The following is a 25,000-nucleotide window of genomic DNA, read 5'->3' on the forward strand; positions in this document are numbered from 1 at the left end:
CGGTACCCACAGCAGGGCAAGAACGGTGGCGATGCTACGGTTGCGAGGTGTGACGGGAAGGTCGTGGCGGTTGTGGTGAAGCGGCGTTGTGGTTGGTGGTTGATGTTGTGGTTGTGGTGGTAATCATGGCGGTTGGTCCAAAATAAAGATAGTAAAAGAAAAACGGCTATCCTGAAGAGTCGCAGCACGCATAAATGACATGTATTCCCACTAGACAACGGGTTTGGGCCTAACTACACATATACTTGCCGAGATACCTCACCTAAGGGACCTGAATGGTGGTTTGCGAATTTGGTGACCACAACACTACCCCCTCCCCTTTTTACAGACTCGTCCCGAGTCGTCAAATTTTCGTGTGCCATCATGTGTAGTTTTCCCCTAGTACATTTTACCTACGGATCCCTGAGTGCGACATTCATGGTATTCGTGTCCCCAAAATAAATAACCTGAGGGCTGCGTAACTATCTAAACAAACTCACTCACACGGACGACTTAAATAAAATTGCCGGCGCTAAGACATACATGCCGGGGGCGCACTCATATGTACAGTACATCTTAACCTTAACTTACAAATTTTACACTAAACCATGGCCCAGGATCATTGAACTCTGCAAAAAGAAAGCAGTTAGCAGGGAGCCAGGCTGCCCGCATGCAGTCTCTGGCTCAAACAATGCAGGTGACAGGGAACGTGGCTGGCTGCTCACACGCAGTCCAAGGCCTTCACTTTTGAACTGAACACAGTGAACCACAACGGTGCATGGGCTGCACAAACGCAGTCTCCGTGCCAGCTCAAGTGGCACCCGCAACGAGCACAACGAATGGATGCATGAATGGATGGACGCAAAACACGGTGCACGGGTCGCCACTGCAGGCCCGTGTTGTAGCTGCCAACAGGGCAGTTCTTGCAGCTTGCAAACTGTTGCCTTGCGGATCCTGGCGCACATGGAAATGAACAGGGGGGGGGGGCAAAGCAAAAATTGAACGGGGCTGGTGAACGTGGGCAGTGGGCATGGCATGGCAAAGGTGCAGGCAACACAGCCCGCAGAAGAAGGCCGCTGCAGGCAAACACAGCCGGCAGATGAACTGGCCGGCACAGGCCTTGAAGTACCACAGCTGCAGATGATCCGGCCGGCACAGGCCTTGCAGCAACACAACAGCTGCCGACGATCCAGCCGGCACAGGCATTGAAGCAAAACACGGCCAGCCGATGGCACAGGCCTTGCAGCAAAACAACAGCTGCCGATGAAGTTGGCCGGCACAGGCCTTGAAGAAAAACAGCCAGCCGATGAAGCTGGCCAGCCTTTGCCGTTCAGTGGAGGTTGGTGGAGGGAGTGCGGTGGTGCTGGCCACTTGGAAGGCGGGCTCGGACCTACCTACCTGTCTCCCTCCCACCTATCGCCTTTGCCTGTCACTGTACATACCCACTCCCTTAATTTGTCAAACCCCAATTTAGCCCCAACTTATTTTTTTTTGTTTTTATTTTTACTTCCCCACTATAAATCGTCCCCTAACCCCCTGCACTGTCCTTGTTCGGCTAACCTATCCTGTCACCTAGCCTACTCCCAACCCCTACGTTCCCTTCCCGGAGGGGAATAAGGGAGAGCTAACGTCCTGTGCCGAGGCCCAACGAAGCCTCAGAATGGCCTCCCCAGAGTTCGGCGATCTTAACACCAAGTGGGTCCAGCGGCCCACAACGACATCGAGGGGATGGATGGTGCGGAGGGGTACACTTCCTAATCTACCCTAACCATTTAACTGTTAAACTACCCCGGGCTTTCAACAAGCGACTCTCGCTTAAACTATTGGTTCTATAAACCCAGATTCCCGTCGCCTGTGTTGGTGTCCTCACAATTTCGGGCCTCGCCCCCCAATTTTCTCTCCGTGCCCTCACACGGTCTCCTGGCTGGGACACGTGGCTCCCTTTGGCAGGCACGACCCTCTGCCGAATCTCCCGCTATGGCACCCCCGGGCACTACACTGCTTCCGAGCCTACCAGCTCCCTAACACCGGGGAGTGCCCCCCATGGCACCTCCCCTGAAACGCACACGTGGCAGGCCGGCCTCCCGGGCCCCTTTCCGAGGGTCACCCGTGCCCACAACACTGCCCACGCGGCTAATGGCGCCCGGGCCCCCGCACCAAGCAGGCGCACCCGTGCCCACTACGCTATCCCGGCCCCCCATGGGCCCTTGGCCTACCGCGGCCGACTAGCCTGGTGCCCGGGGTACCCACTCAGCGATACTCACCTTTCGCAGCCACGCTCCCAAGCCCGTCAACAGGGCTCCTGCACCCCTCCAAATGGGTCTCGAGCCTACTTTCCCACCAACAACAAAACGACCTCCATTTTTCAATTTGACTAACCCAGCTAACTCACTCTACACTGACCCCGGGGTCCCTTGGGCGGGAGTCACTCCTCCCCCCAATCACTCATCGCACCATGCATTCCCCATTCACTCCACACACACAGACCCGCTGGCCTCACTCACTCACCAAGCACATGCCTCACAACCCACCAACTCTTCAACACACACACCGCTGAACTCTGCCATCCTTCTAACTGCATCCCCTAACTAACTCGTGCTCCCACGTCGTCCCTTAAACTACAGCACGTTCCTTTTAACACTACGTAGCTAAGCTACGTCCCCTCTACACATCCACAAGTCTGTCACTGTCTCCAAATAAATCATTTTATTTCCCAACCTAAATCTCATCTAAATCCCTCGAACTAATCCATTCCACGGACTCCATGAGGACTTACCCCTGCCCCATGAAGTCGGTCTAACTAAGCTAACCCTTCCCCCTAACTAGTTTCCATCCTGTGCCCCGGTCAAGGGGGTCTTTCACCCCTTGCCCAGGAATCCTGTGCACCCGAAAGTGAGGCTTACTGTTTTTTTTTTTTGTTTTTTTTTCATGTGCAGCACCTGCGCGGCAACTCAGAGCTCGCGCACTTTGTACCTGCCCGTGACGTCATGCAGCTGCACGTGTTCCTCGTCCCTCCTTGGACGGTACCATCCGGCAGAGATACCCCTCCTGCCGGATTCCAACCCCACGTGCAGCCATGGCGTCACCGTGCGCATAAAAAAAAAACACAAGCCCCACGTCTCGAGGGGTTCCCCACGCGAACACATGTGCTTTGCCCGTTGGAGCTTAACACACACGATCGCGTGGAGAACCCGTCCGGTCCAAATCCATTTACCTGCCTAAACTTTGTCCGTCCGCGGGATCGGCAAATCCACCGCGTGCGTTTCCGGACCGGGACTTCACTCTCGCAAGCGAGCACGTGGCGGTCTCGTGCGTTGCACAGCACGAACCGCGTGCTCACTGCTGGGTGAACCCGGCACGGTCCCCGAAACAACTACAGCCGCTACTCGGCTTTCTTTCTTTACATGTCGCCGTCGTCGCCTCCATTCCACACACGCATACCTGCGTGTTACGACGCACACAGTCCACACCATCACATTCACACGGGGAGACGCGGCTGCGTGCTCCCGCATGCCAACCGACATCTCCCTCTCATACCGCTCTCTCACACACACGGTCTCCCTGGCACACAGCGACCTTGCACACGGCCGTTCACTCACGCGTGCGGGGGCATTCACCCGCGGTTCCTCACTCGCACTCCGTGCCTCATCCACACACGCGGGGGCACTCACCCGCGGTACCTCACTCATACACACGGCGACACTCACACACGCGGTCTCTTCCACACACGGTGCCTCACCCACACACGCGGGGGCACTAACCCGCGGTGCCTCACTCACACTCCGTGCCTCATCCACACACGGCGTGCTGGGAAGCACGTACTCCGGCACCATCGCCACCACACCACTCACACGTGGTGCCTCACTCATACTGGCCGTTTCACTCACACACACGGCCTCACTCACACACGGTGCCCCATCCACACCCGGCGTGCTGGGAAGCACGCACTCTGGCACCATCGCCACCACACCACTCACACACGGGGTCGCTTCCACACACGGTGCCGCACTCACACCTTGCACCACACACACAGGGACAACCACACTGGGGATTTGTGTCCCCACAAGGGTCTCCGGGGCCTCTACACCCCCCAAGCTCTCCGTGCACCCGTCCACAGCACTCCTCCTCTCAACCTCGCAAAGCACGACCGAACTCACCTGGTCGTGACTCGCCTCAAGGGGGCATACTCCCTCCCCTCGTTCCTGGAGGAGGCCATCCAGGTGCTCGCACTGGGTCTCTACACGCTCCGCGAGCTCACCCCCGTTGTCCTCCACTACCTCCGTGTGTGTGTGTGCGTCACTTACCCCGTCCTCACCGTGCAGTCTCTCCTCTATCGTTCCCTTCCCGGCTACCGTCACTGCCAACTCTTCACCCTTTACCTCCCTTGTCTCAACTATTATTTCCTTTGTCACGGCCTTCATGCCCGCCTGCAGGCATCGGCCCAGGTTCTGCGTCTCACCCCGGAACTTTTTCGTTTCTTCCTTCATGTTTGCTTCCATTCCGTTTATTTGCTTGTTCATTTCGTTTTTCATTTCATTTGTATTTGTATCCATCTTTTCGTTCATGCCTTTCATTTCGTTTGTATTTGTATCCATCTTTTCGTTTATTTGTTGTGTATTCGCATCCATCGTCGTTTTCACTTCATTCATTTGCTTGTTCATGTCTTTCATTTCGTTTTTTATTTCATTTGTCATTGCCGCCAGCATGGCGCATAGCTGGGCCACGTCGGGTGCGCTTGAGTGAGCCGTTTCGGCAGGGGTTGGGGAAGGGTCTTGGTGGAGAGGGGGGGGAGGTGTCATACACCGCGGCCGCTGCCGCACCCACCTCGGGCCCTGGGTTCAGTTGGGCGAGTCCGTGTTCCTGCACAATCAACATTTCCTGCTCGGGGATTCCATCCTGGACCATGGATTCTACATTACTACACATATACATTTCTAATACCCCCGGCTCCCGCTCGCCTTGAGACGCCATCTTGCTTCTCGTGAAGGGTTAATTTAACTCGCTCGTAATTTGGAGGGAATCGGGGGTCGCTTCTCTCACCCCTGGACCGATTCCCGTGAATTTAATTGGAGACAGGACAGCCCGTTTTCCTGTTCTCCGATTCCAGTGCCGCGAGGAGGGCGATGAATTTGTATCGCACGACCTGACACCAGTGTTGCGGCTTCGCGCCCGCCGGCGTGCTGACGGCCACGTAACTCGAATCGCGGCACGTCGCCCACCGGACGGACAATCCAGTCGTGACCCTCTCGGACTAACGCCGGGAACCAGTCACGGGTGGACCTTTCGGTCTCACCGCGATCGAGCCAATCAGCCCCCGCGTGGGATAGGGTTGCTCGCCAAATTCGACCTACCTAAGTACCCACGCGGAGGGTAGACCGGGCGATCGCACCTCGCCGCAGGTCGACTTCGGACACGGGCCACTTAAGCGACCCGTTCCGTACTATCAGAATAACCGAGCGGTGTTATCGTCGACCTCGACGGTTCGATTAATTATCGGGCGTATTCAGCCCACTACCAACCCTTTACGTGAAGCAAGATGAGGATTCAATGGGAGAAATGACGAAGCGAAGCGGGAAACAGTTCAACACAAAAGCACATTTATTCGCGGCACACGGGAAGCACACATATACAATTCCACCAAATGCACACAGAAAAGACACAATGCAATTTACACAACAAGCAAATGTAAAAGTGAAAACACAATGCAGAGCTAATACCGACTACCGAGCACACGGCAACACTTATACAATTCTACTTCACAGACGGCGCCGACAACACATACCCAAAACCATGGAAAGAATACCCTCAAGGATGAGGCGGGCCTGAGGCCGAGACCGGGTCGCGCCTACCCGTCTGGTGATGAGACGCGGAGCGGCGATGGCGCCCCAACCCCACGGGCCTCGCGGGCAGTGTCTGGTAGGGGGTGGGAAAGGGGCCCCCTTGGTCGCACTATCTCAGCGCGGGGGGAAACAGGAGGGGGTTGCTGATGCTCGGGGTATAGAGGATCTTTATTATCCCTGGTGTGCGTCTCCACCTCGGCCAGGTCGCGCTGTCGGCCTCCCTCGGGTGCAGCTCCCTGCACGACGCGAGCACCCCCTCGTCTGGTGTCGCCGCCTTTCCACAGCTCGTCCCCTCCGTTCCGACTCCAACGCACACGACGAGCAGCTCCACCGCCCGCGAAGTCTTGACCCTCTGCTTCCGACTCTCCTACTCTCCGCCTCTGGACTCTCCGACTCTCCGCTCCTGACTGACGAACACGGTCCTTTTATCCCCCCGTAGCTTCGCCTTTGACCCCCTCCCTTTGACCTTTCACCTCGCTCCCCATTGGCCCGAGAAAAAGTGGGCGTGAAGGCTTTTTGATCCACAAATTTGCATATATCGATCGTCCTGGAGGCGGGGCCAAATCGCCCCTCGCTCACCGATTGGACGGCAAAAAGTGGGCGTGTGTCGTTTTTGATCCGTTTTTGAAGCACAAAATCCGTGATTTTGTACACGCTGTTCGGCGCGCGCCCTGCACGAGTCCAACACCGGTACCCACAGCGGGGCAAGAACGGTGGCGATGCTACGGTTGCGAGGTGTGACGGGAAGGTCGTGGCGGTTGTGGTGAAGCGGCGTTGTGGTTGGTGGTTGGTGGTTGATGTTGTGGTTGTGGTGGTAATCATGGCGGTTGGTCCAAAATAAAGATAGTAAAAGAAAAACGGCTATCCTGAAGAGTCGCAGCACGCATAAATGACATGTATTCCCACTAGACAACGGGTTTGGGCCTAACTACACATATACTTGCCGAGATACCTCACCTAAGGGACCTGAATGGTGGTTTGCGAATTTGGTAACCACAACAATATATATATATATATATATATATATATATATATATATATATATATATATATATATATATATATATATATATATATATATATATATATCCCATTCTCCTCATGCATATGTATTATGTAGATGGTTAGAAGTTCAGCTGCAACTTTTTGATGGGCTTGTCAATTAGTGCGGCAGCAGCATTAATCTTGGTGTAATTATGGTGACCAAATACCTTCTGATGAAGGTACTATTGCCCAACCCTCCTGCTGTTTGTAAATCGATAGATCTGAGATGTTGGCCAAGCCACCTCGTACAATGATTGCTACTAACAGTTTGAAAATGAATACCCTATACAAATCAATCCATCCATCCATCCATCCAACAACCTTCAAAACCTCTCTGCTGTCCATCTTTTGAAAAAGAAAAACCAACTTTCCTTGCACTTGCCACAGCAAAACGCTGCACATTCCATCCAACTTACTCTGACCATCGAAGCACTTGCGTAAACCCACTTTAAATAAAATCCGTTCCTTGCTCAAAACAAACAAATTGCCGAGTCACCAGCCGAGTAGCATTTAACTCCCACTTGAGTACATTCCTCCAATCTCGATTGGAAGCCACGGAATAGGTTTGGAGAAGGAAGTACAGTGCACGGAGAGCACGACTCTTCACAGGTACGGCGGCCGCGATGATATTAAAATGCATTTTAAAATACCAACTGATGTTGATGTCAGAAGACAAATATAAATTTAGATTTCGACGTAAAGAAGATGCAATGAATTTTGCCTGCCTGAATCGATCAAAGGGTCACACTGGGTTGTTTGCCATTGCCTTCCCAGCAGTAGTTTTGGCCAGAATTTTTGAAGACAGTGACATGACTAATGAAGACAGCATGCCCAGTTCAACTTCCATCCGAGGGATCATCTGCGAATCGCCCTATGTGCTAAACATCATCAAATCACTTTAAAATCATTCCAAATCACACCTCCACATTTTGATAACATCTTTATGCATGAATCAAATCGAATTTTGGAAATATTTCTCGCACAATGCCGGCGATAGCGAGCCTCCCAAATGGACTTCACTTTCCTCTCATCCTCTCTCGCAATACCATCTGAAACATTTCGACCTTCACCTTTACCTCCTTCTCTGCCTGTTCTTGAAATGCACTTTGCCATTTCACATCTTATCAAACAAAGCAAATACATATTTTCGCACACCTCTCTCTAATTAACTATAAACCATGGAGGTTCAGAATGTACTAATATGAACACAAAACCTCCCTACAGCGATTAACACCAGGAGCTCCACAATCATCACCCACCCGGTTCGCCAACCAGCATGGCCACCGAAGCAAGACCATTCTACATTCTACCGTGTAATTTTAAAACACCTGCACAAAATGCTCCTCACTGTGCATCCCTCCATTCACATACCATGCTTGCAAATCTGTGGAGCAAGAATACAGTATCCATGCCCGGCTCAGATTATGTCCACAGCCCACAGGCGTCACACACTGAAAATGCTTCTCACCATCGTGAGTGGTCTTTAGCCGCGTCACGTTGCGAACGCTGGATCTAAGAGAGCTCCGCGTTGTTGTTGTTGTTCTTCTTCTTCTTCTTCTTCTTCTTCTTCTTCTTCTTCTTCTTCTTCTTCTTCTTCTTCTTCTTCTTCTTCTTCTTCTTCTTCTTCTTCTTCTTCTTCTTCTTCTTCTTCTTCTTCTTCTTCTTCTTCTTCTTCTTCTTCTTCTTCTTCTTCTTCTTCTTCTTCTTCTTCTTCTTCTTCTTCTTCTTCTTCTTCTTCTTCTTCTTCTTCTTCTTCTTCTTCTTCTTCTTCTTCTTCTTCTTCTTCTTCTTCTTCTTCTTCTTCTTCTTCTTCTTCTTCTTCTTCTTCTTCTTCTTCTTCTTCTTCTTCTTCTTCTTCTTCTTCTTCTTCTTCTTCTTCTTCTTCTTCTTCTTCTTCTTCTTCTTCTTCTTCTTCTTCTTCTTCTTCTTCTTCTTCTTCTTCTTCTTCTTCTTCTTCTTCTTCTTCTTCTTCTTCTTCTTCTTCTTACAAAACCTTTATGACGCGGCTCTTGGACACATTTTTCCTTGTTAAATCATTCCAAGCTCATTCAGTTTAACTCATTCCTCATTCAAAACCTGCCATGGTACAAACTGCCACAGCCAAACTAACCATTCACATTGATGCCATAATATCTTTGTTATGCTCAAAGAATTGTCGTTTTCACCATTGATTACTGTGCACTTATAATCAATTAAATAAAAATCAACCAATTCCTTGAGCTTCAACCGTTTTCCCCAACACATATGCCATCACAATGCTTACCTGGGATCTTAGGATATACTTATACGGCCGCCCAGACGACGGGTTAAACAGTTGATTTTGTGTAGCTGGCTGAAATAGCCCCAGCGGTTGGTATGCCGGGGTTTGGGGTGTTAATGGTACTTCCCCCTTATTAGAGTACCCCTGCCCCGGCGCTGCAGACCCCGGGGCAGTTGGTGAGCCATGTTCTATTACTTGGCTCGGTGCTGGCGCTAATGCAGCCGCATCCTTAATTCGCCAATCCGCACCTTTGAGTTGACCCTGAAGCTTTAGCTGCTTCCTCCTGCCATATTATGAACGCCAGCAGTTTACTGGCATTTCCTTCATGGACAGTTTATGGCGTCTCATCAACTCTTCCCGCAGATTCTGCACTACCGGCAGGTCAAACGACCCGCTATTTGGCCACGGTAAGTCATCCTTCAGCGTCTATTTCGCCCAGCAATCATTTTGCTCCACTGCTACCATCCCATATAACTTAAACATTTGGTAAGCAGGTGTATCCCGAGGGGGTTTGTTCCCCTCCTCTCGTTTTCCAGTTTTGTTTCCCATTGCTATTGCTGAACCCCTCCTGAAGTTGTTCTTGGGTCCGACTAGGCAGCCTTAGTCATATGCCCTCGGGCCCTCAAACTCCCCGTTCAGGACCTTAGGTAACCTACCCCCCCCCCCTTGATAAACAACAAACAGCTCTCTCTCCAAACATTTACCTTTACTGGTTCTTTTGGGCGATGACAAGGGTAGAGGCAGGGATGAGCGAAACCTGGGTGGGAAAGAGAGTAACTAATTTATAAACTCCCCAGCACAAAGGCTTACCTTATTCAAATTGGTCACCGACGCCGGCTTTCTCTCTTTGATCACCACAGGCTCATCCCCACCTCTGCTTCCATTTGTCACAGCCCCCTGCTCCGCTGCGCCAATTGTCATACCACCAATCACCCTTCACCAAGGTATGAGGACAGATGATGTACTTGAGAGAAAAGCTGTTTATTATTTACCAAGGAACGTGCACGGAGCACGGCAACACCAGGAACATCAATGAAGTAACTGAGGATGCTCGGAGGGTGCCGTCACTGTCTGAGATGGTTATATTTCCCATATATATATATATATATATATATATATATATATATATATATATATATATATATATATATACATATATATATACATATACAGTCAAAGCTCGTTACTATGCCACCCGTCGGGACCGAGCAAAAGTGGCATAGTAGCGAGAGTGGCATAGTAACGAGATTTTGTAAAAACGGCCTTATTTTCTCAAGTTACCCATCTGTAGTTAATCTTTAGACTAAATTTATTCCAGCAAGTAAAAGGCACGACTGTTGTATAAACTAAGCGAACGGAGAACATACACACACTAACAGAGTTCACACACTAACATATGGCATGGCGAGAAATTCACGACACACAAAACTTTCAAGAATCGTCGGCTGGCGCATCTTCTTTCGGCGGATCTCATGCATCTCGTTGTCTAGCCGATCGCATGCTTGCATCACACCGGGCTTCCCGCTTCTCTGCTGCATGAACTTCCGGACGGTGCTACAAGCGCGCTGGGCTTCCTCGAACGGAACGATTTCCTCCTCGACAGTTACCTCGTCATCTTCGCTTTCCAACGGCTCCTCACTGCACAGAATCTCCTCCGCAATCTCCTCCAGCGTGAAATACCCGCCAGTCGCGAGGCGCTCGTCGGCTTCGAGAAAGTCAGACAGCTCGATCTCCTCGTTCTCGTGCATCTTTTCCTCGGCAGGCAGAGCTTCCCAGATGTCGGGCAGCTCCGCATCCTGTGGCTCAGTTTGGATCTCCTCTTCGATGAACTTGGCCTTCGCGAAACAGTTCCTGATCGTCGACTTGCCGACCTGCTCCCAAGCACGCCGGGCGACGTGTAGAGCGTCGAGCAACGTGAACTTGAACTCCTTTCCCTCGTCTATGGCCTCAAGCCGGCGGCATAGCAGGAGCTTCTTGTAGTGGCGCTTGAGGTTCTCTATGATTCCCTGATCCATTGGTTGCGAATTGGCTGTCGTGTTGGGTGGGAAGAAGACCAGTTGGATGTTGTTCAGCTCGAGCTTGGGAGGGTGGCCAGAGAAGTTATCGAGACAGACCAGCACTCTGCGTCCCTGCTGGCCGAGTCGTCCGTCCCACGCACGCAACATCTCCTCGAAAAGCTCCGCCGTCATCCACGCCTTCGAGTTCGCCTTGTACTTGACCGGGATCTCTTTGTTCTTGAAGGCACGGGGTTTCTTGGAATTGCCAATCACCAGAAGAGGGAACTTCTCGCTGTCGCTCATGTTTGCCCCAACCAGAAGAGTGATCCTTTGCTTGCTTTTCTTTCCTCCAGTACACCGCTCTCCCCTGAAAGCCATGGTCTTGTTCGGAAGCAGCTGCCAGAAGAGTCCAGTCTCGTCCAGGTTGAAGACGTCGTCTGCGGAGAACTGCCCGAGTAAGGGCCGGAGAACCTGTTGTTGCCACTCAAGAAGGGATTGCGAATCCACCGCTCCAGCTTCACCCTGCACTGTCTTGAACGTGATGCCGTGGCGCTTCTTGAAATTGCCCAACCAACCGTCGCTCGCCATGAAGTTTGGGATGTGCATCAGCTCGGCCAGTTTCATCGCCTTCTCCTTGATCAGATTGCCGCTGACAGGCACATTCTGTCCTCTTGATTGCTTCAGCCACATGAGCACTCCCTCATCAAGCTTTGGGTCATGAGCCTGCATCAACTTCATGCGCTTCGATGGAAATCCAGCTTTGATTGCAGCCTCGATTGCATCCTTCTTGCTGAGAATGCCCTTCACGGTGGTTCTCTTAACTTCGACGCCCCATTTCTTGCTAATCTCCCTGGCCAACTTGGACTGATTCGGCTCCTTCTTCGCGGTATCGATGATCTCCTTCTTCTCCTTCAGCGTAAAGTCGGTTCGCTTGCGTTTCTGAGCTGACATTATGGGCTGAATTTGAAAAAAAATGATGTCACTGTTGTATGTGTGCCTGCGTGTCTGTGTGTGTGCTCGGACTTTTTTGTGTCTCGTTGTGCGTGTTGTGATTGGCTTGTTGTGGCTGGCATCGGGGAGAAGAATCGCGTGTTTTGACACAGTCTGACTATGCGTGTACATATTGAGTTATGTTGTGCGCAGCTGGACTGTAGTTCGTCGCTTCGCCTTTGGACGTGAGTGTGATAATCGAGCACTGCGCAATACAGACTTTTTCACGACTCGTGCCTTTTAACAGTCACACAGTAGTGGCATGGTAGCGAGAGTAGGGGGTGGCATAGTAAATTTATTTTGTATTGAATTTTGTCGGGACCGAGCAAAAGTGGTATAATAGCGAGAGTGGCATAGAAGCGAGGTGGCATAGTAACGAGCTTTGACTGTATATATATATATATATATACATATACATATATATATACATATACATATATATATATATATATATACATATATATATATATATATATACACATATATAAATATACATATATATATATATATATATATATATATATACATATATATATATATATATATACATATATATATATATATATATATATATATATATATATATATATATATTCGGTGTTATCTTTGGACAAAATGTTTATCTCACATTTTGTCCTTTCAACCTAACCAGCTGCAAGCAGTTGGCTCATTTCATTACAGGAATGGTGAAACAAAGTAGAGATAAGAGCACGTAACAGTTCACTCCCAAGTCCTGCTCTCACAATGCTTCTTTGAATCACTCAAAGTCAATCAATTGTATTTTTCTGCATACACTGTTATAATGCCATCCTTCCCAAGCAGCCAGCCAAAAGTATAGTTTGATTATCACCAAGCCTGCAAAAACATATAATGCCTTCTAAAAGCAAAGCTAAGAGAAAAAGGTACGATTCCCGACACTATGACGTCACGATTGACGTGACAATTCTTCCTCTTTTTTTTTGCACGTACGCCCACACACGTACGGGCACCCACGTATGACCACACACGTACGCCCACACACGTATGGGCACGCGAGAGCGAAGGAACGGCCTGTGTGGTTGTTGTTTCTGGCACGTGGTCTGAAAGGTTGTTTGTTTGTTTTTTGCACGTACGTGCCCGCACTAGTGTATCTATTCCTATTCATTCACATGGGAACACAGGACAGACACGGCTCTATCTAATTATATTCATTCACATGGGAACATAGGACAGACACGGCTCTATCTAATCTTATTCATTCACATGGGAACACGGGACAGACAAGGCTCTATCTAATTATACTCATTCACATGGGAACACAGGACAGACACGACTCTATCTAATTATATTCATCCACATGGGAACACGGGACAGACACGGCTCTATCTAATTATACTCATTCACATGGGAACACAGGACAGACAAGGCTCTATCTAATTATACTCATTCACATGGGAACACAGGACAGACAAGGCTCTATCTAATTATACTCATTCACATGGGAACACAGGACAGACACGACTCTATCTAATTATACTCATTCACATGGGAACACAGGACAGACAAGGCTCTATCTAATTATACTCATTCACATGGGAACACAGGACAGACAAGGCTCTATCTAATTATACTCATTCACATGGGAACACAGGACAGACACGGCTCTATCTAATTATATTCATCCACATGGGAACACGGGACAAACACGGCTCTATCTAATCTTATTCATTCACATGGGAACACGGGACAGAGACGACTCTGTCTAATTATATTCATTCACGTGGGAACACGGGACAGACACGGCTCTATCTAATTTTATTCATCCACATGGGAACACAGGACAGACACGGCTCTATGTAATTATATTCATCCACATGGGAACACGGGACAGACACGGCTCTATGTAATTATATTCATCCTCATGGGAACACGGGACAGACACGGCTCTATCTAATTTTGTTCATCCACATGGGAACACAGGACAGACACGGATCTATCCAATCTTATTCATCCACATGGGAACACAGGACAGACACGGCTCTATCTAATCTTATTCATCCACATGGGAACACAGGACAGACAAGGCTCTATCTAATCTTATTCATCCACATGAGAACACAGGACAGACAAGGCTCTATCTAATCTTATTCATCCACATGGGAACATAGGACAGACAAGGCTCTATCTAATCTTATTCATCCACATCGGAACACAGGACAGACAAGGCTCTAATCTTATTCATCCACATGAGAACACAGGACAGACAAGGCTCTATCTAATCTTATTCATCCACATCGGAACACAGGACAGACACGGATTTTTCCAATCTTATTCATCCACATCAGAACACAGGACAGACACGGCTCTATCTAATCTTATTCATTCACATGAGAACACAGGACAGACACGGCTCTATCTAATATTATTCATCCACATGGGAACACAGGACAGACACGGATCTATCTAATCTTATTCATCCACATGGGAACACAGGACAGACACGGCTCTATCTAATCTTATTTATTCACATGGGAACACGGGACAGACACGGCTCTATCTAATCTTATTCATCCACATGGGAACACGAGACAAACACGGCTCTATATAATCTTATTCATTCACATGGGAACACGGGACAGACACGACTCTGTCTAATTATATTCATTCACATGGGAACACAGAACAGACACGGCTCTATCTAATCTTATTCATCCACATGAGAACACAGGACAGACAAGGCTCTATCTAATCTTATTCATCCACATGAGAACACAGGACAGACAAGGCTCTATCTAATCTTATTCATCCACATGGGAACACAGGACAGACAAGGCTCTATCTAATCTTATTCATCCACATGAGAACACAGGACAGACAAGGCTCTATCTAATATTATTCATCCACATGGGAACACAGGACAGACACGGATCTATCCAGTCTTATTCATCCACATCGGAACACAGGACAGACACGGCTCTATCTAATCTTATTCATTCACATGGGAACACAGGACAGACACGGCTCTATCTAATATTATTCATCCACATGGGAACACAGGACAGACACGGATCTTCTTCTTCTTCTTCTTCCGGCTGCTCCCTTTAGGGGTCGCCACAGCGGATCATCCGTATGATCTGCATAGTGATTTGGCACATGTTTTATGCCGGATGCCCTTCCTGACGCAACCCTGGTCACCTCTTACGACACAGGGATATGGTACACTTATTTTAACCGGGGTATACACCGGCCCAGTACACTGGTACTCATTTCGCCGACCTCGGAAGGATGACAGGCTGAGTCAACCCCCTGGTGTATTAATTCAGTGGCCCAACGGGGCTTGAACTCAGGACCTTTTGGATCCCAAGCCGCTGTCCTAACCACTGTGCCAACACCAGGCTCTAGGACAGACACGGATCTATCTAATCTTATTCATCCACATGGGAACACAGGACAGACACGGCTCTATCTAAGCTTATTCATCCACATGGGAACACGGGACAGACACGGCTCCATCTAATTATATTCATTCACATGGGAACACGGGACAGACACGACACAAGGTTAATGAGACAGATTACTGATCCGTGGGTAATGATTTGGTTTTTTTCCTCAGACCCAGCTTTAACCACATAGACATGTGGAACATGAGCTTGGATGAGCGAGTTGAGTGGACAGAGAAGGCAAATATATATATATTTTTTATTTTTATTTTTATTTTTATTTTTTGTTGTTGTTGCGGATCCGGGGTGACGGGATTCTGACCCGGTCCCTGGTGCCAGCCTCGCCACCACCGTCTCCGGGAATCTATAACGCCGGCCGGTTCGGCACAGGCCTCGGGTTATGCGTCTTCAACCGCGATACCAACATAATCCTGAACCTTACCAGTTGGGGAGATAGAACCCCTAGTTAAAGACTGGCTTTGTCAGAGACCGAGCGGAGACTACCAGTCTGTAACCACTTTGGTTTTATATGCCAATCGAACAGATCGTTCCTCGATGCGACACACATTAATCCATAGCGGCAACTTCATAAGAATTAACCAGATTTATTGGGGAACATCAGGGATCACAACACAAGCAATAAACACGACATTGGTTTTTATTAACAATCAACCCGTTCTTAACTCGGGAACCACAACTAAAGGTTTTGAGGGGATCGCTACCGAAATATGCCTTATACAACACGTGCAGACAAAACAGACAGACAGCATGCATGCAGACAGAGCACTTGGTGATGTCCAATGGATGAGAGGACAGCGTCAAAAGCACGAATGTCGTTCGCAACAGGCGGATGTCCACGGACTCGAACCCCCGCTCGAACGTGCCACGCGGCAAGAATGGCGGCGCAGCGCTCCCGCTCCCTCAAAGGCACCGCGTGTGCGGTCTCTGTGCGCTCTGACCTCACGCAGGGTCAAAGAGGGGCCTCAGCTGATGTCTCTCGCGATCCAGTACACAAATCCTGGCCTGGCCTGTTCTCCAGACAAGGCCCAAATCGAGGTTCTGAGCCCCCCAGGCGGATCGACAACGTGTCAAGCCGTGAGGTGAGTAAGGACCGTCGGATGCTCCGACGTCTCCTCTCCTGCCTTCCCGCCTCGAAGCCCGACTCCCACTTTGTCCTCTCAGTTCCTTTATTGCCTTCCAAACGGAGAACTCCTTTTCGGCGCTCATGGCCTCCAAAACCCTAGCATCCTCGAGACTGATGCTCGTCCAAGCTCAGAGCTCACTATTTCCACACACCGATCTTTTGTTCCTTTTCTTTCCTCCCTTCTCTCGGCGACTGCCGACAAAAAGCTCCACCCTTTCGCGTCACTGCCTCTTCAGGCCACACCTCTCTCTCTCTAGGCCACACCCCTCCTTCGCTGACGGGGTGGGGCCTATCCAGGATGAGGAAGGAATAAGAGCGATCTCTCGTTTCTCTCGTTTCACCACCGTATGAACACAACAGTCTTTTACACCTAGCGACACACATGTATCGTACACTTTACCAAACAACCTATCTAAACAGGCATTTAATGGGGGATCTGAGCTCATCCTCTACTTCGTAGTCCCATTAAGGGCCATTTCCGTAAATATATATATATATATATATATATATATATATATATATATATATGCATATACATATACATATATATATATATATATATATATGCATATACATATATATATATATATATATATATATATATATATATATATATATATATATATATATATACACACATATACATATACATATACATATACATATATATACATATACATATACATATACATATACATATACATATACATATACATATATATATATATATATATATATATATATATATATATATATATATATATATATATATATATATATACACACATATACATATATATACATATACATATATATATATATATATATATATATATATATATATATATATATATATATATATATATATATATATATATATATATATATATATATATATATATCCCTGTGTGTCATAAGAGGCGACCAGGGTTGCGTCAGGAAGGGCATCCGGCGTAAAAACCTATGCCAAATCATTATGCGGACAACAAAACGAATTTCCATACCGGATTGGTCGAGGCCTGGGTTAGCGAAATGGAGACGGTTGATCCGCTGTGGTGACCCCTAACGGGAGCTAGCCGAAAGAAGAAGAAGATATACATATATATATATATATATATATATATATATATATATATATATATATATATATATATATATATATATATATATATACAGAGTGGCCTATAAGTCACTTTACCCCTTCCCAGTGAAGCATTGTTCTTGAACTCCTTTAATATACAGGTTTTATTGTGCAGTACTTATAATAATTAATTTGTCATTGTATCTGTATGTGCTCCATCATTAATATGAGTCAATGTTTCCGCATATCATTGGGGGCGAGGGGCGAGGGCAGAGGGAAAGGGACGGAGGGAAGTGCGAGAAATTTATTAGGGGTAAAATAACTTTCGGGCTACCCTGTGTGTATCTATCTATATATATATATATATATATATATATATATATATATATATATATATATATATATATATATATATATATATATATTGTCACAGGTTGTGGCCCCAGTGGGGTCATTCATGTTATTTAATAAATAGCCAACGAGATGGGGGTGCTGGCAGTGATATGCACACTTCTGTCTGAGTTGTCTAACCTGGGTTTGAGTCTTCAACTGTAATCCAGCTATAAACGGTCATCCTGGTGTTTCACATTCAGTGCTATTCGTCAATATGTGCCATCCATCAAAAGGACGTTAAGCCAGAGGATCCTTCTGCCATGAGCACTGGTCGTTGGTGGACGTAGAAGATCCTATGATATTTTACTGGAAGAGTTAGCAAAATTCCAAATTCCTACCCTAATTAATGGCTGGGAAGTCCAAGGCAAACCACCCAGCATAAATGCTGCTTTGAGACTGCATTGGCAGCACCGACGCTGTGTTTAAGGTATGGTACATTGATGGTGATGAATCAGGAGCACGTAAAGGTGACATGCAGCAGTGCTATATAATACTGAATCTCTTCGGCCAAGGCATCAGGCTGCAGTGTTTTATAAAACAGAGCTTAATTGATCCGTTACTTGTATCAGACTATTAAGACCAATGAAAGCAACTCATGTGCTTATAACTCACCAACGACGAACGTATAAAAATAATTACTGAAATATCGAACAATTGCTACATTATTGTCTTGGTTTTTTGGGGGGGTTTTTTTAAGTGTCAAAGTTCATGGAAGACAGAGGGTATGAACTGTTAATAAGGCAGGCAGAAATTGGACATCATCAGCAAGGGGGTTGATGAATAGGAACAGAGGACAGAGAGAGGAGAGGAGGAAATGGTATCCTGCAGGTAAGAGGGTTGTGCTCGTCATGATGAAAGTGGGGGAAAAATAGATTGTAGTCGTTGGGAGATGGCTTGAGATGGTGGTGCACTACCTGCTTGAAGCCCTCGAGACAAGGTTGTGATAGAGCATGTGGGACTCAACAGACCAATGCGACTCACTTTCCTTTGTCTGATACTGCTTCAGATAAAATATTCATGCAAACTCATCTGCGCAACTCCTCCGAACATTCACATAATCTTTCTTGCCAAGTTGTAATTGATATGGTGCTGGAATCACATGGTGTTTCATCACATCATAGATCAATACCTTCCTCACTCACACAGATGAGATTTCTTTCCTGCTTTTGTATGTCATTCATACTGTAAGTGTCCACTGAGGGACTATGCACTGAAGGCCCGTGCATCAGGGGACCACACACTTGGGGTCCACGCACTAGTGGTTCACGCACTGGGGATCTGTGCACTGGAGATCCTACACTGGGGATCTGTGCAATGGGGTCTACATCTTAGCATCCGCACAATGACTATCTCCGCACAAGAGTCTGCCTAGGCTCCAGAGTGTCTCCTCCGAGGATCTGCATACTGTTGGTCTGTGTAATGGTTTTGTGTGCACTATGTTTGATATGAGCCAACCCTTAAAAAACGCTGAGCTCCTCACTTTCCTCAAGCTCATCATTTTTTGGGCTTATCGAGCCGGTAAATAAACCTTACCGTTTTCCTAAAAACGTGCCCTCGAATGCAATGGGAAGTTTCTCTGCATCTTGTTCAAACTTTTGAAGCTACCTGCCAAAAAATTTATACATGTACATGGGGATGCATGTTGAACAGACTTCATCATCGACCTTAAAACAGTCTTCATAAATTTCTCATGAGACTCACTCATTTGTTGGCGAGCTTCCTTTTTTTTTTAATCATCAGAGGTTGAGGCTTGTGAAAGAGCTGGAGACCACAACGGGTAATAAAAGAAAGATTAGAAAGATAAAGTATTGTTCCGAATCTGGCAGCCATGAGCACTCAACATTCAGGTCCTTATAGAACAGTTATATCGGTAAGTGTGTGTTTATAGTTAGGGTCCCTACCTGTGTCTAACGGGAATTACATGTGTGCGCTGGGGAGTTTCATTTATAACAAATCTCCTTCACTTCACTTCACACACCGACGCCATTGCCCACATGCGTTCGGTCACGTACATGGGCGGAGATTTCCATCGCCTCAGACTGGGACTCCGCCCAGGAGGGCAGGGGCGTGCCCCTTGTCCAATCACGCCACAGAAGGCGACTTTCCCACGACACCCCGTCCAATGAGGGTGGAGATTGCCTCAGATGGCGATTGTCTCACCCCGGAGGAAAAAGGAATATAAAAGAACACCAGGCTGGGAGCGTTGGTCGTGGTGTGTGGTTGTTGTCGTCGTCATCATCGTCGTCTTGGGGGTCGTGAGTCTTGGTGCTGGCTGGTTCGTCTAGTCCTGGGCCATCGTCGTCTCGAACTTCTCCTTGGTCTTGGTCGATTGGTGCGTGGCCGGTTGGAGAGCGCGGTTACTGGTGTTTGGGACGGCGTCGTGTTGCGGGTTCGAGTCCTACCGAGCCGGATCGTCGAAGACCACACGAGGTAGACAGGTCCAAGCAGAGGCTATGGTCTCCAGCTCACCTTTCCTCGAGCTGGAAGCCTTCAATAAAGGGCCGACGGGGTCCATTTCTTTGTGTGTGTGTCTGTGTGTGGGCCCGTCTTCAAGTAGAATTGTGTACAGCAAGTGCTTTCTTTTGCTCATTGTACATTACATTTCTTATTCGGATAACTCTGCTCTTTGTGTGCTTCCCTCCCCGATTATTATTAAAAATAAATTTCCCTATTGTTGAATGTCCCAGCTCATTCCCTGTCATTTCTTTAATTGGCTTAGCACGCTGTGTCTTGAGAGGTAGCGAGGGTAAATTGTTCATTTGGTCCAGCGTGGCTCTGGTAACTCCGCTCGGTTACGCCGCATCTGAGTCGTTACCTGCGACTCGGATCGGACAGAGTTGGCCGAGGGTGTGGTTCCCCGGTAGTTAGACTGTGTGGGTATTTAGGTATATTGAAATTAGGCAATTAACCCAATCCCACGCGGCCGAATTATTGGCGATTCACGGTCCTGTAAGGGACCCGTGCCTTTCAGACTTATCCGAGGGTAACGATCTGAATTCTGGGTGTTCGGTGGAGCCTACTCTACTGCTCCCCCTCACGGTCGTGCTCGCCACCGAAACTCGGCCCCACAACAGTATAAGGTCATTTGATCCATTGTGTATGTGCTACTCCCCATACCATTTACTTGACAGTTCAATTATCCTCAATGTACTCACCCTCTTCCACATTAATCCATCATAACGTATTGTTACGGGCCGGGGGTCGACCGCGAGCCGACCGCTCTGACGGAGCTGCAAGTCGAGTCGGCCTGACCGATCGCTCGGAATATAGATCACCGCCTGGATAAGTCCGAGTCGACGGGTCCTTGTGCAAGAACCAAAATACGCCAATGGGCAGACCACGTGGGGTATGGTCGATTGCCAATCTTCAATTTACCTAAATACCCACGTGATCCAACTACCAGGGTATTCCACCCTCGACGGAACTCGTACACAACAAGCCGCTGAGGCGAGCCTGCCCCGTGCGCGATTCCGAGCGGCTTAATCGCCGAGAACCTTCAGTCCGAATGTCCCCCTTTTACGGCAAACCAACGGCTTTCTAACTCCCAACACACGAAATGCTCAATCAATGAAAGAATCGACGTGACGAGTTGAAAACATTTAACAATTGGGGTATTTATTAATAATAATGGGGAACTAGGGAAGCACGTAAGAGCAGAACTATACCAACTATACAAAATGCAATGCAAACATTTACAGCACACAAAGCACTTAACAATTTCCTACTTATTAGACAGGCCCACGGACACACGCACGCACACACACACACACACACACACACACACACACACACACACACACACACACACACACACACACACACACACACACACATACACCCAAGAAATGGTGGCTGAGGCCTTTAATAACGGGCTCCAGCTCGGAGGACAGGTGAGCTGAAACCCAGGACCTATCTCGAACCTCTCCACCTCGTGTGGTCTTCAAGTTGTTCGGACCCGGGCTCCAGCGAGAGCGAGCTGGACCCAATCTCCGTGAGCCGCGATCCTTCCCGAGCTCCAGCGAATCCTCCCGCGCTTCTCAACACATGCTGGTGAGACGAGGCACCAATCCTTCCCGTTGATGCGCTGCTTCCCCGAGGAACCACCTCCAAGATGAGGCCGATGAGTCGCACCAAGCCGGGAACCAAAACGGAGAACAAAGAGCTCCACGAACCAATAAGAAGAAAAACCACCACCAGCAGCTCGAGCAGAGCAACCGGATAAACTCTCTTCCAAACAAAGCAGCTCTCCAAAAAGTCTCCACCCGAGCCAAGCCGAGGCCGAAGCTCCCTGAGCCACCAACCCACTCAAACCAAGCAGGACCCGAAGGCCTGCTGAACAACCAAAGCAGAAAGCCTTCACAAAGCCTCCTCCCTAACCCAAGCCAAGCAGGACTCGACGGCCTGCTGAACAACCACCCAACCCGAACAAAGAAAGGATCTCCTCTTTATCCTTCTCCGCCCCCTCCCCCGCGCCCGGCGTGACTCATCTCCTCATGCTCCATCCCCCGCTCAACCACGGGTGGGAGGGAGGTGTTGACGTCATGAATCACGGGACGGGAGGGCTCTTCTTCCTCTTCGCAGAAGAGGGGGAGGGGCATCTCCATTGTGTTATGCTCGCTCCCTAACTATTAAATTGAATCGCAGCACACTCAATCGATTTCTGCCCATTAAACAATGGAAGGTGAACTATCCAGGGAACAAGCACTTATCGACATAACTGACTAAAGGAACCTGAATGTTGTGTGCCATCGAATTCCCAAATTCGTAACAATATACTTCCCTTTACCTATTCCATTTAAATCTACAAGCAGGAAATTTAGCTAGAGGGTACTTACACATGACAATGACCAACTCTTACCTTTTTTTTTTTTGGATAAAGAATCTTAGCACATGGAAGAACGAGGAGGCAGGCAGTGAGGCCACAGTTGGAAATGTTGTGCAGTGGAATGTGAAGGAAGCTGACGTCATGAGAGACTGGTGCGCACGCGTGAATAGAGCAATGTGGTTAAGGCTTCCATGCTTCTGAGTTGTGTTTGATCTGCTTGGTAATGTATACTGCAACAATTCAGTGTATTCACGGAAACAATTCAGATACAACAAATTGTGGACGAGGATCGTTGATTGTTTTGAAAATCCAAAAAAAACCTCGTAAAACATGGCTGTGTTTAGAAGTATTGGTTTTTTTTCCAATGGGAAAGTTGAGTGCTTTGATGACTGCGTGGACAGATGTGATGCATTCATGGCGGCAAATGCCGCAAATGCCAACCTGTTCCTGGCTTTGTTGGGAGTGGACACATTCAAAATGGTAAAGAACTTCTGTTGTCCGGATGCTTCAAAAGCAGTGTTACAACGATTTGAAGGTTCAATTGGCTGAATATTTCACTCCTAAACCCATCGTGATTGCAGAGCGACACAAATTTTGGATGGCCAGCCAAGGTGAGCAATATTCCATGACTGACTTTGTTGTGCATTTGAAGCAGTTTGCTTCGACGTGTTTGTTTGGAGAATTTCTAAATGAAGCCCTCAGAGACGGACTTTTGTCCAAACGTTACCAAAAAATGTCCAGAACTCAAATCAATTTGTTGTCAAAGGCAATTTTATCTTTTGAAAATGCCAGAGTGAATTGTTTGTTGGACGAATTAGTTGGCAAGGCTAACGAGGAGCACTTGGGAAGCCATACAGCAAGAACCGATGATGTATAAACTGACCAGTAGGGGAAGAGGTCAACGCCAGCTGGGAGAATGGCAGGAGCACCATTTTACAGACCATCAGGATGTCTGTACAGCTGTTGTGGACCGTCAGGACATCCGGTGCTTTGGAGGAAATCACCACCCTGAGAAGTGTCAACTTCAAAACATGACCTGTTTACGGGTACCATAAAATGGGACATGGACGAAAAATGTGCCTCAGGAACAGTTCAACCAATTATGTGGATTTGTTGGTGAATGACAACACTGATTTGGACACTGGTCAGAAAAATGACCATGAAGGGTCTAGTTTGTATGATAATAGTGCAGTGACTGCTAAGGTAAAGCCAGTAAGGCTTAGTGTGATGGTAGGTCACACAGAGATTGTCATGGAACTTGACACTGGAGCGTCATTCTCTTCACGAGCACCTCAAAAACTGCTTCAAACAGCTTGCATGAGCACCTGCAAAAGGCCATCATGTCAAGACACAGCTTGATGGCAGCTCCTCCTATGGATGAGGGGAGCAGGTGAAGCTAAACCATGGGGGCAGGGGGGGCGGGGGGGAGGATTTAAGGATGTATAAAAGGCTGCATGTAAAAGTCTCTGAACGAGAAGGGTGTTAAGGAAAGGAAGGCATTGAAAGACTTAGAGAATCGGACATTTGAAGCTTGATTAATTTGTTGTCGGCTCAATTATTATTCATCGCATGAACGTGAGTCTTCTCGCATCCTCCTCGCCTCTCATTCTTCCCTCTTTGTGTCCTTCTCTCTGTCATTCATTTTGCTTTACTCACTCGCGTTTCTTCTTTCACTCTCTTCCGCACTTTCCTGATTGATTTCTCGTCACACCATTCGTCTTTGTCATTCATTCTTTCCTGCATCTTCTGTCTCCGTCCTTTTGCTTTCTGCCTTGTTTATTTGCCTTCGGCCCTTATCTACCTTCACTTTTGCATGCCCATTTCTGATAGCTCTGTTTCTGGACCCACTGCCTCATCTACGGTGCTCGGGAATACTGCCAGGAGATGCATTGAATATGTGCCACGAGTGATGTCACTGCTCCACAGGGAAACACTGGTGCCGCGGCTATGCAAAGAGTAGGAGGGGAACGGAGCGCAGGGATAGAGTCCCGATTTCAGTCAGGACGTGGAAGCCAGAGTCAACAAGTG

General features: G+C 47.9%; 1 long non-coding RNA gene across 4 annotated transcripts in view; it reads right to left on the reverse strand.

Moving 5' to 3' along the window:
- Positions 1-25,000, reverse strand: part of LOC147020098 (uncharacterized) — a 232,136-nt gene that overhangs the window by 138,455 nt on the left and 68,681 nt on the right. For 2 of the 4 annotated variants that reach the window (XR_015061999.1, XR_015061998.1), the window contains exon 1: positions 7,280-8,321. The exons of 1 other annotated variant lie outside the window; for it this stretch is intronic. This is a non-coding gene — a long non-coding RNA (uncharacterized LOC147020098). One more of the 4 variants, XR_015062001.1, reaches the window with a different exon arrangement.

The sequence above is a fragment of the Eptatretus burgeri genome, chromosome 9 (assembly GCF_056783735.1).
Source record: "Eptatretus burgeri isolate ZD-2024b chromosome 9, Ebu_testis_v1, whole genome shotgun sequence".
NCBI lineage: Eukaryota > Metazoa > Chordata > Myxini > Myxiniformes > Myxinidae > Eptatretus > Eptatretus burgeri.